At 50.2% G+C, this 16,871-nt stretch overlaps 1 protein-coding gene across 1 annotated transcript in view; it reads right to left on the reverse strand.

The window, feature by feature from the left end:
* LOC146871737 (uncharacterized) overlaps positions 1–16,871 on the reverse strand; it is a 900,755-nt gene that overhangs the window by 77,401 nt on the left and 806,483 nt on the right. The gene's annotated exons all lie outside the window — the stretch shown is intronic.

The raw sequence follows: 16,871 nt of genomic DNA on the forward strand, positions 1-16,871 counted from the left end.
TCCATCGTTTGTTTGCTCACCATGCCATTTCAGTTGAGACCCAGCCATATGCAAATCAGTCATGACCCTGTGGCCAATGGGAACAGTCCAGCCCAAACTGCCAGGCTAGGTCCTTCCTGGACTGGAAACAAGCATTCTAGGACCGGTTTCGGGGTTTCACCCCTCTTCAGCCAGGATAGCTTGATTCCAGTGGCATGGAGAGCACGGGACTCACGCCTGAACATACCCGTCCCACTCGGGGTGACAAATGCAAAAAGAACTATTGATGGACAGAATGCAGAACAATGTCATACATTCACCACATTACAGAGATCTGAACCTAAATCCATTGTTTGTTTGCTCACCATGCCATTCCAGTTTGGACCCAGCCATATGCAAATCAGTCTTGACACTGTGCCCAATGGGAACAGTCCAGTCCGAACTGCTAGGCCCTTCCTGGACTGGAAACAAGCCTTCTAGGACCGGTTTCAGGGTTTCACCTCTCTTCAGCCAGAACAGCTTGATTCCAGCGGCATGGAGAGCATGGGACTCACGTCTGAGCATACCAGTCCCACTCGGGGTGACAAATGCAAAAAGAACTATTGATGGACAGAATGCAGAACAATGTCATACATTCACCCCAGTACAGAGATCTGGGCCTAAATCCATTGTTTGTTTGCTCACCATGCCATTCCAGTTTGGATCCAGCCATATGCAAATCAGTCTTGACCCTGTGCCCAATGGGAACAGTCCAGCCGGAACTGCCAGGCCAGGTACTCCCTGGACTGGAAACAAGCATTCTAGGACCGGTTTTGGGGTTTCACCCCTCTTCAGCCAGGATAGCTTGATTCCAGTGGCAAGGAGAGCACGGGACTCACGTCTGAGCATACCCGTCCCACTCGGGGTGACAAATGCAAAAATAACTATTGATGGACAGAATGCTGAACAATGTCATACATTCACCCCAGTACAGAGATCTGAGCCTAAATCCATCGTTTGTTTGCTCACCATGACATTCCAGTTTGGACCCAGCCATATGCAAATCAGTCTTGACCCTGTGCCCAGTGGGAACAGTCCAGCCCAAACTGCGAGGCCAGGTCCTCCCTCGACTGGAAACAAGCATCCTAGGAATGGTTTCGGGGTTTCACCCCTCTTCAGCCAGGAAAGGTTGATTCCAGTGGCATGGAGAGCACGGGACTCACGTCTGAGCATACCCATCCCACTTAGGGTGACAAATGCAAAAAGAACTAATGCTGGACAGAATGCAGAACAATGTCATATATTCACCCCTGTACACAGATCTGGGCCTAAATCCATTGTTTGCTCACCATGCCATTCCAGTTTGGACCCAGCCATATGCAAATCAGTCTTGACCCTGTGCCCAGTGGGAACAGTCCAGCCCCAACTGCCAGGCCAGGTCCTCCCTAGACTGGAAACAAGCATCCTAGGACCGGTTTCGAGGTTTCACCCCTCTTCAGCCAGTATAGCTTGATTCCAGTGGCATGGAGAGCACGGGACTCACGTATGAGCATACCTGTCACACTCGGGGAGACAAATGCAAAAAGATCTATTGATGGACAGAATGCAGAACAATGTCATACATTCACCCCAGTACAGAGATCTGGGCCTAAATCCATTGTTTTTTTCTTTACCATGCCATTCCAGTTTGGACCCAGCCATATGCAATTCAGTCTTGACCCTCTGTCCAATAGTAACAGTCCTGCCCTAACTGCCAGGACAGGTCCTCCCTGGACTGGAAAGAAGCATCCAAGGACCGGTTTCGGGGTTTCACCCCTCTTCAGCCAGGATAGCTTGATTCCAGTGGCATGGAGAGCACGGGACTCACGTCTGAGCATACCTGTCCTACTCGGGGTGACAAATGCAAAAAGAACTATTGATGGAGAGAATGCAGAACAATGTCATACATTCACCCCAGAACAGAGATCTGGGCCTAAATCCATCATTTGTTTGCTCACCATGCCATTCAAGTTTGGATCCAGCCATATGCAAATCAGCTTTGACCCTGTGCCCAATGGGAACAGTCCAGCCCGAACTGCCAGACCCGGTCCTCCCTGGACTGGAAACAAGCATCCTAGGACCGGATTTGGTGTTTCAACCCTCTTCAGCCAGGATAGCTTGATTCCAGAGTCAAGAAGAACACGGGACTCACGTCTGAGCATACCCGTCCCACTCGGGGTGACAAATGCAAAAAGAACTATTGATGGACAGAATGGAGAACAATGTCATACATTCAACCCGGTACAGAGATATGGGCCTAAATCCATCGTTTGTTTGCTCACCATGCCATTCCAGTTTGGACCCAGCCATATGCAAATCAGTCTTGACCCTGTGCCCACTGGGAACAGTCCAACCCGAACTGCCAGACCCGGTCCACCCTGGACTGGAAACAAGCATCCTGGGACCGGATTTGGGGTTTCAACCCTCTTCAGCCAGGATAGCTTGATTCCAGAGTCAAGAAGAACACGGGACTCACGTCTGAGCCTACCCGTCCCACTCGGGGTGACAAATGCAAAAAGAACTATTGATGGAGAGAATGCAGAACAATGTCATACATTCACCCCAGAACAGAGATCTGGGCCTAAATCCATCATTTGTTTGCTCACCATGCCATTCAAGTTTGGACCCAGCCATATGCAAATCAGTCTTGACCATGTGCCCAGCGGGAACAGTCCAGCTCGAACTGCCAGGCCAGGTCCTCTCTCGACTGGAAACAAGCATCCTAGGACCGGTTTCGGGGTTTCACCCCTCTTCAGCCAGGATAACTTGATTCCAGTGGCATGGAGAGCACGGGACTCACGTCTGAGCATACCCGTCCCACTCGGGGAGACAAATGCAAAAAGAACTATTGATGGACAGAATGCAGAACAATGTCATACATTCACCCCAGTAAAGAGATCTGGGCCTAAATCCATCGTTTGTTTGCTGACCATGCCATACCAGTTTGAACACAGCCATATGCAAATCAGTCTTGACCCTGTGCCCAATGGGAACAGTCCAGCCCAAACTGCCAGACCCGGTCCTCCCTGGACTGGAAGCAAGCATCCTAGGACCGGATTTGGGGTTTCAACCCTCTTCAGCCAGGATAGCTTGATTCCAGAGGCAACGAGAACACGGGACTCACGTCTGCATACCCGTCCCACTCGGGGTGACAAATGCAAAAAGAACTATTGATGGAAAGAATGCAGAACAATGTCATACATTCACCCCAGTACAGAGATCTGGGCCAAAATCCATCGTTTGTTTGCTCACCATGCCATTCCAGTTTGGACCCAACCATATGCAAATCAGTCTTGACCCTGTGCCCAATGGGTACACTCCAGCCCGAACTCCCAGGCCAGGTGCTCCCTGGACTGGAAACAAACATCCTAGGACCGGTTTTGGGGTTTCACCCCTCTTCAGCCAGATAACTTGATTCCAGTGGCATGGAGAGCACTGGACTCACCTCTGAGCATACCCGTCCCACTCGGTGTGACAAATGGAAAAAGAACTGTTGATGGACAGAAGGCAGAACAATGTCATACATTCACCCCAGTACAGAGATCTGGGCCTAATTTCATCGTTTTTTTGCTCACCATGCCATTCCAGTTTGGACCCAGCCATATGCAAATCAGTCTTGACCCTGTGCCCAATGGGAACATTCCAGTCCGAACTGCCAGGCCAGGTCCTCCCTGGACTGGAAACAAGCATTCTAGGACCGGTTTCGGGGTTTCACCTCTCCTCAGCCATGATAGCTTGATTCTAGTGGCATGGAAAGCACGGGACTCACGTCTGAGCATACACGTCCCACTCGGGGTGATAAATGCAAAAAGAACTATTGATGGAGAGAATGCAGAACAATGTCATATATTCACCCCAGTACAGAAATCTGGGCCTAAATCCATCGTTTGTTTGCTCACCATGCCATTCAAGTTTGGACACAGCCATATGCAAATCAGTCTTGACCCTCTGCCCAGTGGGAACAGTCCAGCCCGAACTGCCAGGCCAGGTCCTCCCTCGACTGGGAACAAGCATCCTAGGACCGGTTTCGGGGTTTCACCCCTCTTCAGCCAGGATAGCTTGATTCCAGTGGCATGGAGAGCACGGGACTCACGTCTGAGCATACCCGTCCCACTCGGTGTGACAAATGGAAAAAGAACTGTTGATGGACAGAAGGCAGAACAATGTCATACATTCACCCCAGTACAGAGATCTGGGCCTAAATCCATCGGTTTTTTGCTCACCATGCCATTCTAGTTTGGACCCAGCCATATGCAAATCAGTCTTGACCCTGTGCCCAATAGTAACAGTCCTGCCCTAACTGCCAGGCCAGGTCCTCCCTGGACTGGAAACAAGCATCCAAGGACCGGTTTCGGGGTTTCACCCCTCTTCAGCCAGGATAACTTGATTCCAGTGGCATGGAGAGCACGGGACTCACGTCTGAGCATACCCGTCCCACTCGGGGAGACAAATGCAAAAAGAACTATTGATGGACAGAATGCAGAACAATGTCATACATTCACCCCAGTAAAGAGATCTGGGCCTAAATCCATCGTTTGTTTGTTGACCATGCCATACCAGTTTGAACACAGCCATATGCAAATCAGTCTTGACCCTGTGCCCAATGGGAACAGTCCAGCCCAAACTGCCAGACCCGGTCCTCCCTGGACTGGAAGCAAGCATCCTAGGACCGGATTTTGGGTTTCAACCCTCTTCAGCCAGGATAGCTTGATTCCAGAGGCAACGAGAACACGGGACTCACTTCTGAGCATACCCGTCCCACTCAGGGTGACAAATGCAAAAAGAACTATTGATGGAAAGAATGCAGAACAATGTCATACATTCACCCCAGTACAGAGATCTGGGCCAAAATCCATCGTTTGTTTGCTCACCATGCCATTCCAGTTTGGACCCAGCCATATGCAAATCAGTCTTGACCCTGTGCCCAATGGGAACACTCCAGCCCGAACTCCCAGGCCAGGTGCTCCCTGGACTGGAAACAAACATCCTAGGACCGGTTTTGGGGTTTCACCCACTTCAGCCAGATAACTTGATTCCAGTGGCATGGAGAGCACTGGACTCACCTCTGAGCAAACCCGTCCCACTCGGTGTGACAAATGGAAAAAGAACTGTTGATGGACAGAAGGCAGAACAATGTCATACATTCACCCCAGTACAGAGATCTGGGCCTAATTTCATCGTTTGTTGGCTCACCATGCCATTCCAGTTTGGACCCAGCCATATGCAAATCAGTCTTGACCCTGTGCCCAATGGGAACACTCCAGTCCGAACTGCCAGGCCAGGTCCTCCCTGGACTGGAAACAAGCATTCTAGGACCGGTTTCGGGGTTTCACCTCTCCTCAGCCATGATAGCTTGATTCTAGTGGCATGGAAAGCACGGGACTCACGTCTGAGCATACACGTCCCACTCGGGGTGATAAATGCAAAAAGAACTATTGATGGAGAGAATGCAGAACAATGTCATATATTCACCCCAGTACAGAAATCTGGGCCTAAATCCATCGTTTGTTTGCTCACCATGCCATTCAAGTTTGGACACAGCCATATGCAAATCAGTCTTGACCCTCTGCCCAGTGGTAACAGTCCAGCCCAAACTGCCAGGCCAGGTCCTCCCTCGACTGGGAACAAGCATCCTAGGACCGGTTTCGGGGTTTCACCCCTCTTCAGCCAGGATAGCTTGATTCCAGTGGCATGGAGAGCACGGGACTCAAGTCTGAGCATACACGTCCCACTAGGGGTGACAAATGCAAAAAGAACTATTGATGGACAGAATGCAGAACAAGGTCATACATTCAACCCAGTACAGCAATCTGGGCCTAAATGCATCGTTTGTTTGCTCACCATGCCATTTCAGTTGAGACCCAGCCATATGCAAATCAGTCTTGACCCTGTGCCCAATGGGAACAGTCCAGCCCGAACTGCCAGGCTAGGTCCTTCCTGGACTGGAAAAAAAGCATTCTAGGACCGGTTTCGGGGTTTCACCCCTCTTCAGCCAGGATAGCTTGATTCCAGTGACATGGAGAGCACGGACTCACACCTGAACATACCCATCCCACTCGGGGTGACAAATACAAAAAGAACTATTGATGGACAGAATGCAGAACAATGTCATACATTCACCCCAGTACAGAGATCTGAACCTAAATCCATCGTTTGTTTGCTCACCATGCAATTCCAGTTTGGACTCAGCCATATGCAAATCAGTCTTGACACTGTGCCCAATGGGAACAGTCCAGTCCGAACTGCTAGGCCCTCCCTGGACTGGAAACAAGCCTTCTAGGACCTGTTTCAGGGTTTCACCCCTCTTCAGCCAGAACAGCTTGATTCCAGCGTCATGGAGAGCATGGGACTCACGTCTGAGCATACCCGTCCCACTCGGGGTGACAAATGCAAAAAGAAGTATTGATGGACAGAATGCAGAACAATGTCATACATTCACCCCAGTACAGAGATCTGGGCCTAAATCCATTGTTTGTTTGCTCACCATGCCATTCCAGTTTGGATCCAGCCATATGCAAATCAGTCTTGACCCTGTGCCCAATGGGAACAGTCAAGCCCGAACCTCCAGGCCAGGTACTCCCTGGACTGGAAACAAGCATTCTAGGAATGGTTTCGGGGTTTCACCCCTCTTCAGCCAGGAAAGGTTGATTCCAGTGGCATGGGGAGCACGGGACTCACGTCTGAGCATACCCATCCCACTTAGGGTGACAAATACAAAAAGAACTAATGCTGGACAGAATGCAGAACAATGTCATATATTCACCCCTGTACACAGATCTGGGCCTAAATCCATTGTTTGCTCACCATGCCATTCCAGTTTGGACCCAGCCATATGCAAATCAGTCTTGACCCTGTGCCCAGTGGGAACAGTCCAGCCCCAACTGCCAGGCCAGGTCCTCCCTAGACTGGAAACAAGCATCCTAGGACCGGTTTCGAGGTTTCACCCCTCTTTAGCCAGTATAGCTTGATTCCAGTGGCATGGAGAGCACGGGACTCACGTCTGAGCATACCTGTCACACTCGGGGAGACAAATGCAAAAAGAACTATTGATGGACAGAATGCAGAACAATGTCATACATTCACCCCAGTACAGAGATCTGGGCCTAAATCCATTGTTTTTTTCTTTACCATGCCATTCCAGTTTGGACCCAGCCATATGCAAATCTGTCTTGACACTGTGCCCAATAGGAACAGTTCAGCCCGAACTGCCAGGCCAGGTCCTCCCTGGACAGGAAACAAGCATCCTAGGACCGGTTTCGGGGTTTCACCCCTCTTCAACCAGGATAGCTTGATTCCAGTGGCATGGAGAGCACGGGACTCAAGTCTGAGCATACACGTCCCACTCGGGGTGACAAATGCAAAAAGAACTATTGATGAACACAATGCAGAACAATGTCATACATTCAACCCAGTACAGCGATCTGGGCCTAATCCATCGTTTGTTTGCTCACCATGCCATTTCAGTTGAGACCCAGCCATATGCAAATCAGTCATGACCCTGTGCCCAATGGGAACAGTCCAGCCCGAACTGCCAGGCTAGGTCCTTCCTGGACTGGAAACAAGCATTCTAGGACCGGTTTCGGGGTTTCACCCCTCTTCAGCCAGGATAGCTTGATTCCAGTGGCATGGAGAGCACGGGACTCACGCCTGAACATACCCGTCCCACTCGGGGTGACAAATGCAAAAAGAACTATTGATGGACAGAATGCAGAACAATGTCATACATTCACCACATTACAGAGATCTGAACCTAAATCCATTGTTTGTTTGCTCACCATGCCATTCCAGTTTGGACCCAGCCATATGCAAATCAGTCTTGACACTGTGCCCAATGGGAACAGTCCAGTCCGAACTGCTAGGCCCTTCCTGGACTGGAAACAAGCCTTCTAGGACCGGTTTCAGGGTTTCACCTCTCTTCAGCCAGAACAGCTTGATTCCAGCGGCATGGAGAGCATGGGACTCACGTCTGAGCATACCCGTCCCACTCGGGGTGACAAATGCAAAAAGAACTATTGATGGACAGAATGCAGAACAATGTCAAACATTTACCCCAGTACAGAGAACTGGGCCTAAATCCATTGTTTGTTTGCTCACCATGCCATTCCAGTTTGGATCCAGCCATATGCAAATCAGTCTTGACCCTGTGTCCAATGGGAACAGTCCAGCCCAAACTGCCAGGCCAGGTACTCCCTGGACTGGAAACAAGCATTCTAGGACCGGTTTTGGGGTTTCACCCCTCTTCAGCCAGGATAGCTTGATTCCAGTGGCAAGGAGAGCACGGGACTCACGTCTGAGCATACCCGTCCCACTCGGGGTGACAAATGTAAAAATAACTATTGATGGACAGAATGCTAAACAATGTCATACATTCACCCCAGTACAGAGATCTGAGCCTAAATCCATCGTTTGTTTGCTCACCATGACATTCCAGTTTGGACCCAGCCATATGCAAATCAGTCTTGACCCTGTGCCCAGTGGGAACAGTCCAGCCCAAACTGCGAGGCCAGGTCCTCCCTCGACTGGAAACAAGCATCCTAGGAATGGTTTCGGGGTTTCACCCCTCTTCAGCCAGGAAAGGTTGATTCCAGTGGCATGGAGAGCACGGGACTCACATCTGAGCATACCCATCCCACTTAGGGTGACAAATGCAAAAAGAACTAATGCTGGACAAAATGCAGAACAATGTCATATATTCACCCCTGTACACAGATCTGGGCCTAAATCCATTGTTTGCTCACCATGCCATTCCAGTTTGGACCCAGCCATATGCAAATCAGTCTTGACCCTGTGCCCAGTGGGAACAGTCCAGCCCCAACTGCCAGGCCAGGTCCTCCCTAGACTGGAAACAAGCATCCTAGGACCGGTTTCAAGGTTTCACCCCTCTTCAGCCAGTATAGCTTGATTCCAGTTGCATGGAGAGCACGGGACTCACGTCTGAGCATACCTGTCACACTCGGGAAGACAAATGCAAAAAGATCTATTGATGGACAGAATGCAGAACAATGTCATACATTCACCCCAGTACAGAGATCTGGGCCTAAATCCATTGTTTTTTTCTTTACCATGCCATTCCAGTTTGGACCCAGCCATATGCAAATCTGTCTTGACACTGTGCCCAATAGGAACAGTTCAGCCCGAACTACCAGGCCAGGTCCTCCCTGGACAGGAAACAAGCATCCTAGGACCGGTTTTGGGGTTTCACCCCTCTTCAGCCAGATAACTTGATTCCAGTGGCATGGAGAGCACTGGACTCACCTCTGAGCATACCCGTCCCACTCGGTTTGACAAATGGAAAAAGAACTGTTGATGGACAGAAGGCAGAACAATGTCATAAATTCACCCCAGTACAGAGATCTGGGCCTAATTTCATCGTTTGTTTGCTCACCATGCCATTCCAGTTTGGACCCAGCTATATGCAAATCAGTCTTGACCCTGTGCCCAATGGGAACATTCCAGTCCGAACTGCCAGGCCAGGTCCTCCCTGGACTGGAAACAAGCATTCTAGGACCGGTTTCGGGGTTTCACCTCTCCTCAGCCATGATAGCTTGATTCTAGTGGCATGGAAAGCACGGGACTCACGTCTGAGCATACACGTCCCACTCGGGGTGATAAATGCAAAAAGAACTATTGATGGAGAGAACGCAGAACAATGTCATATATTCACCCCAGTACAGAAATCTGGGCCTAAATCCATCGTTTGTTTGCTCACCATGCCATTCAAGTTTGGACACAGCCATATGCAAATCAGTCTTGACCCTCTGCCCAGTGGGAACAGTCCAGCCCGAACTGCCAGGCCAGGTCCTCCCTCGACTGGGAACAAGCATCCTAGGACCGGTTTCGGGGTTTCACCCCTCTTCAGCCAGGATAGCTTGATTCCAGTGGCATGGAGAGCACGGGACTCACGTCTGAGCATACCCGTCCCACTCGGTGTGACAAATGGAAAAAGAACTGTTGATGGACAGAAGGCAGAACAATGTCATACATTCACCCCAGTACAGAGATCTGGGCCTAAATTCATTGTTTGTTTGCTCACCATGCCATTCCAGTTTGGACCCAGCCATATGCAAATCAGTCTTGACCCTGTGCCCAATGGGCACATTCCAGCCTGAACTGCCAGACCCGGTCCTCCCTGGACTGGAAACAAGCATCCTAGGACCAGATTTGGGGTTTCAACCCTCTTCAGCCAGGATAGCTTGATTCCAGAGGCAAGGAGAACACGGGACTCACGTCTGAGCATACCCGTCCCACTCGGGGTGACAAATGCAAAAATAACTATTGATGGACAGAATGCAGAACAATGTCATACATTCACCCCATTACAGAGATCTGGACCAAAATCCATCATTTGTTTGCTCACCGTGCCATTCCAGTTTGGATCCAGCCATATGCAAATCAGTCTTGACCCTGTGCCCAATGGGAACTGTCCAGCCCAAACTCCCAGGCCAGGTGCTCCCTGGACTGGAAACAAACATCCTAGGACCGGTTTTGGGGTTTCACCCCTCTTCAGCCAGATAACTTGATTCCAGTGGCATGGAGAGCACTGGACTCACGTCTGAGCATACCCGTCCCACTCGGGTGACAAATGCAAAAAGAACTATTGATGGACAGAATGCAGAACAATGTCATACATTCACCCCAGTACAGAGATCTGGGGCTAAATCCATAGTTTTTTTGGTCGCCATTCCAGTTTGGACCCAGCCATATGCAATTCAGTCTTGACCCTATGTCCAATAGTAACAGTCCTGCCATAACTGCCAGGCCAGGTCCTCCCTGGACTGGAAAGAAGCATCCAAGGACCGGTTTCGGGGGTTTCCCCCCGAATCTTCAGCCAGGATAGCTTGATTCCAGTGGCATGGAGAGCAAGGGACTCACGTCTGAGCATACCTTTCCCACTCTGGGTGACAAATGCAAAAAGAACTATTGATTGACAGAATGCAGAACAATGTCATACATTCACCACAGTACAGAGATCTGGGCCTAAATCCATCGTTTGTTTGCTCACCATGCCATTCCAGTTTGGACCCAGCCATATGCAAATCAGTCTTGACCCTGTGCCCAATGGGAACAGTCCAGCCCAAACTGCCAGGCCAGGTCCTCCCTGGACCGGAAACAAGCATTATAGGACCGGTTTCGGAGTTTCACCCGTCTTCAACCAGGATAGCTTGATTCCAGTGGCATGGAGAGCACGGGACTCAAGTAGGAGCTTACACGTCCCACTCGGGGTGACAAATGCAAAAAGCACTATTGATGGACAGAATGCAGAACAATGTCATACATTCACCCCAGTACAGAGATCTGGGCCTAAATCCATCGTTTGTTTGCTCACCATGCCATTCCAGTTTGGACCCAGACATATGCAAATCAGTCTTGACCCTGTGCCCAATGGGAACAGTCCAGCCCGAACTGCCAGGCCAGGTCCTCCCTGGACTGGAAACAAGCATCCTAGGACCGGACTTTGGGTTTCAACCCTCTTCAGCAAGGATAGCATGATTCCAGTGGCAAGGAGAGCACGGGACTCACGTCTGAGCATACCCGTCTCACTCGGGGTGACAAATGCAAAAATAAATATTGATGGACAGAATGCTGAACAATGTCATACATTAACCCCAGTACAGAGATCTGGGCCTAAATCCATCATTTGTTTGCTCGCCATGATGTTCCAGTTTGGACCCAGCCATATGCACATCAGCCTTGACACTGTGCCCAATGGGAACCATCCAGCACGAACTTCCAGGCCAGATACTCCCTGGACTGGAAACAAGCATCCTAGGACCGGTTTCGAGGTTTCACCCCTCTTCAGCCAGGATAGCTTGATTCCAGTGGCATGGAGAGCACGGGACTTACGTCTGAGCATACCCGTCACACTCGGGGAGACAAATGCAAAAGGAACTATTGATGGACAGAATGCAGAACAATGTCATACATTCACCCCAGTACAGAGATCAAGGCCTAAATCCATTGTTTTTTTTCTCACCATGCCATTCCAGTTTGGACCCAGCCATATGCAAATCAGTCTTGACCCTGTGTCCAATAGGAACAGTTCAGCCCGAACTGCCAGGCCAGGACCTCCCTGGACTGGAAACAAGCATCCTAGGACCGGTTTCGGGTTTCACCCCTCTTTAACCAGGATAGCTTGATTCCAGTGGCATGGAGAGCACTGGACTCACCTCTGAGCATACCCGTCCCACTCGGTGTGACAAATGGAAAAAGAACTGTTGATGGACAGAAGGCAGAACAATGTCATACATTCACCCCAGTACAGAGATCTGGGCCTAATTTCATCGTTTGTTTGCTCACCATGCCATTCCAGTTTGGACCCAGCCATATGCAAATCAGTCTTGACCCTGTGCCCAATGGGAACATTCCAGTCCGAACTGCCAGGCCAGGTCCTCCCTGGACTGGAAACAAGCATTCTAGGACCGGTTTCGGGGTTTCACCTCTCCTCAGCCATGATAGCTTGATTCTAGTGGCATGGAAAGCACGGGACTCACGTCTGAGCATACACGTCCCACTCGGGGTGATAAATGCAAAAAGAACTATTGATGGAGAGAATGCAGAACAATGTCATATATTCACCCCAGTACAGAAATCTGGGCCTAAATCCATCGTTTGTTTGCTCACCATGCCATTCAAGTTTGGACACAGCCATATGCAAATCAGTCTTGACCCTCTGCCCAATGGGAACATTCCAGCCCGAACTGCCAGACCCGGTCCTCCCTGGACTGGAAACAAGCATCCTAGGACCGGATTTGGGGTTTCAACCCTCTTCAGCCAGGATAGCTTGATTCCAGAGGCAAGGAGAACACGGGACTCACGTCTGAGCATACCCGTCCCACTCGGGGTGACAAATGCAAAAATAACTATTGATGGACAGAATGCAGAACAATGTCATACATTCACCCCATTACAGAGATCTGGACCAAAATCCATCATTTGTTTGCTCACCGTGCCATTCCAGTTTGGATCCAGCCATATGCAAATCAGTCTTGACCCTGTGCCCAATGGGAACTGTCCAGCCCGAACTTCTAGGCCAGGTCCTCCCTGGACTGGAAACAAGCATCCAAGGACCGGTTTCGGGGTTTCACCCCTCTTCAGCCAGAATAGCTTGATTCCAGTGGCATGGAGAGCACGGGCCTCACGTCTGAGCATACCCGTCCCCTCGGGGTGACAAATGCAAAAAGAACGTTTGATGAAAAGAATGCAGAACAATGTCATACATTCACCCCAGTACAGAGATCTGGGCCTAAATTCAACATTTGTTTGCTCACCATGCCATTCCAGTTTGGACCGAGCCATATGCAAATCAGTCTTGACCCTGTGCCCACTGGGAACAGTTCAGCCCGATCTCCCAGGCCAGGTGCTCCCTGGACTGGAAACAAACATCCTAGGACCGGTTTTGGGGTTTCACCCCTCTTCAGCCAGATAACTTGATTCCAGAGGCATGGAGAGCACTGGACTCACGTCTGAGCATACCCGTCCCACTCGGGTGACAAATGCAAAAAGAACTATTGATGGACAGAATGCAGAACAATGTCATACATTCACCCCAGTACAGAGATCTGGGGCTAAATCCATAGTTTTTTTGGTCGCCATTCCAGTTTGGACCCAGCCATATGCAATTCAGTCTTGACCCTGTGTCCAATAGTAACAGTCCTGCCATAACTGCCAGGCCAGGTCCTCCCTGGACTGGAAAGAAGCATCCAAGGACCGGTTTCGGGGTTTCCCCCCGAATCTTCAGCCAGGATAGCTTGATTCCCGTGGCATGGAGAGCAAGGGACTCACGTCTGAGCATACCTGTCCCACTCTGGGTGACAAATGCAAAAAGAACTATTGATGGACAGAATGCAGAACAATGTCATACATTCACCCCAGTACAGAGATCTGGGCCTAAATCCATCGTTTGTTTGCTCACCATGCCATTCCAGTTTGGACCCAGCCATATGCAAATCAGTCTTGACCCTGTGCCCAATGGGAACAGTCCAGCCCAAACTGCCAGGCCAGGTCCTCCCTGGACCGGAAACAAGCATTATAGGACCGGTTTCGGAGTTTCACCCGTCTTCAACCAGGATAGCTTGATTCCAGTGGCATGGAGAGCACGGGACTCAAGTAGGAGCATACACGTCCCACTCGGGGTGACAAATGCAAAAAGGACTATTGATGGACAGAATGCAGAACAATGTCATACATTCACCCCAGTACAGAGATCTGGGCCTAAATCCATCGTTTGTTTGCTCTCCATCCCATTCCAGTTTGGACCCAGACATATGCAAATCAGTCTTGACTCTGTGCCCAATGGGAACAGTCCAGCCCGAACTGCCAGGCCAGGTCCTCCCTGGACTGGAAACAAGCATCCTAGGACCGGACTTGGGGTTTCAACCCTCTTCAGCAAGGATAGCATGATTCCAGTGGCAAGGAGAGCACGGGAATCACGTCTGAGCATACCCGTCCCACTCGGGGTGACAAATGCAAAAATAACTATTGATGGACAGAATGCTGAACAATGTCATACATTAACCCCAGTACAGAGATCTGGGCCTAAATCCATCATTTGTTTGCTCGCCATGCTGTTCCAGTTTGGACCCAGCCATATGCACATCAGTCTTGACACTGTGCCCAATGGGAACCATCCAGCACGAACTTCCAGGCCAGGTCCTCCCTGGATAGGAAACAAGCATACAAGGACCGGTTTCGGGTTTTCACCCCTCTTCAGCCAAGATAGCGTGATTCCAGTGGCATGGAGAGCACGGGACTCACATCTGAGCATACCAGTCCCACTCGGTGTGTCAAATGCAAAAAGAACTGTTGATGGACAGAAGGCAGAACAATGTCATACACTCACACCAGTCCAGAGATCTAGGCCTAAATCCATTGTTTGTTTGCTTATCATGCCATTCCAGTTTGGACCCAGCCATATGCAAATCAGTCTTGACCCTGTGCCCAGTGGGAACAGTCCAGCCCGAACTGCCCGGTCCGGTCCTCCCTGGACTGGAAACAAGCATCCTAGGACCGGTTTCGAGGTTTCACCCCTCTTCAGCCAGGATAGCTTGATTCCAGTGGCATGGAGAGCACGGGACTTACGTCTGAGCATACCCGTCACACTTGGGGAGACAAATGCAAAAGGAACTATTGATGGACAGAATGCAGAACAATGTCATACATTCACCCCAGTACAGAGATCAAGGCCTAAATCCATTGTTTTTTTTCTCACCATGCCATTCCAGTTTGGACACAGCCATATGCAAATCAGACTTGACCCTGTGTCCAATAGGAACAGTTCAGCCCGAACTGCAAGGCCAGGACCTCCCTGGACTGGAAACAAGCATCCTAGGACCGGTTTCGGGGTTTCACCCCTCTTTAACCAGGATAGCTTGATTCCAGTGGCATGGAGAGCACGGGTCTCAAGTCTGAGCATACACGTCCCACTCGGGGTGACAAATGCAAAAAGAACTATTGATGGGCAGAATGCAGAACACTGTCATACATTCAACCCAGTACAGAGATCTGGGCCTAAATCCATTGTTTGTTTGCTCACCATGCCATTGCAGTTGGGACCCAGCCATATGCAAATCAGTCTTGACCCTGTGCCCAATAGTAACAGTCCTGCCCAAACTGCCAGGCCAGGTCCTCCCTGGACTGGAAACAAGCATTATAGGACCGGTATCGGGGTTTTACCCCTCTTCAGCCAGGATAGCTGGATTCCAGTGGCATGCACGGGACTCACATCTGAGCATACCCGTCCCACTCGGTGTGACAAATGCAAAAAGAACTGTTGATGGACAGAAGGCAGAACAATGTCATACAGTCACCCCAGTGCAGAGATCTGGGCCTAAATCCATCATTTGTTTGCTCACCATGCCATTCCAGTTTGGACCCAGCCATATGCAAATCAGTCTTGACCCTGTGCCCAATGGGAACAGTCCAGCCCGAACTGCCAGGCCAGATACTCCCTGGACTGAAAACAAGCATCCTAGGCCCGGTTTCGAGGTTTCACCCCTCTTCAGCCAGGATAGCTTGATTCCAGTGGCATGGGGAGCACGGGACTCACGTCTCAGCATACCCGTCCCACTCGGGCTGACCAATGCAAAAAGAACTATTGATGGACAGAATGCAGAACACTGTCATACATTCAACCCAGTACAGAGATCTAGGCCTAAATCCATTGTTTTTTTCCTCACCATGCCATTCCAGTTTGGACCCAGCCATATGCAAATCAGTCTTGACCCTGTGCCCAATAGGAACAGTTCAGCCCGAACTGCCAGACCAGGTCCTCCCTGGACTGGAAACAAGCAGCCTAGGACCGGTTTCGGGGTTTCACCCCTCTTCAACCAGGATAGCTTGATTCCAGTGGCATGGAGAGCACGGGACTCAAGTCTGAACATACACGTCCCACTCGGCGTGACAAATGCAAAAAGAACTATTGATGGACAGAATGCAGAACATTGTCATACATTCAACCCAGTACAGCGATCTGGGCCTAAATCCATTGTTTGTTTGCTCACCATGCCATTCCAATTGGGACCCAGCCATATGCAAATCAGTCATGACCCTGTGCCCAATGGGAACAGTCCAGCCCGAACTGCCAGGCTAGGTCCCTCCTGGACTGGAAACAAGCATTCTAGGACCGGTTTCGGGGTTTCACCCCTCTTCAGCCAGGATAGCTTGATTCCAGTGGCATGGAGAGCACGGGACTCATGTCTGAACATACCCGTCCCACTCAGGGTGACAAATGCAAAAAGAACTATTGATGGACAGAATGCAGAACAATGTCATACATTCACCCCAGTACAGAGATCTGAGCCTAAATCCATTGTTTGTTTGCTCACCATGCCATTCCAGTTTGGACCCATCCATATGCAAATCAGTCTTGACCCTGT

This window comes from Triturus cristatus, chromosome 1_1 (assembly GCF_964204655.1).
Source record: "Triturus cristatus chromosome 1_1, aTriCri1.1, whole genome shotgun sequence".
NCBI lineage: Eukaryota > Metazoa > Chordata > Amphibia > Caudata > Salamandridae > Triturus > Triturus cristatus.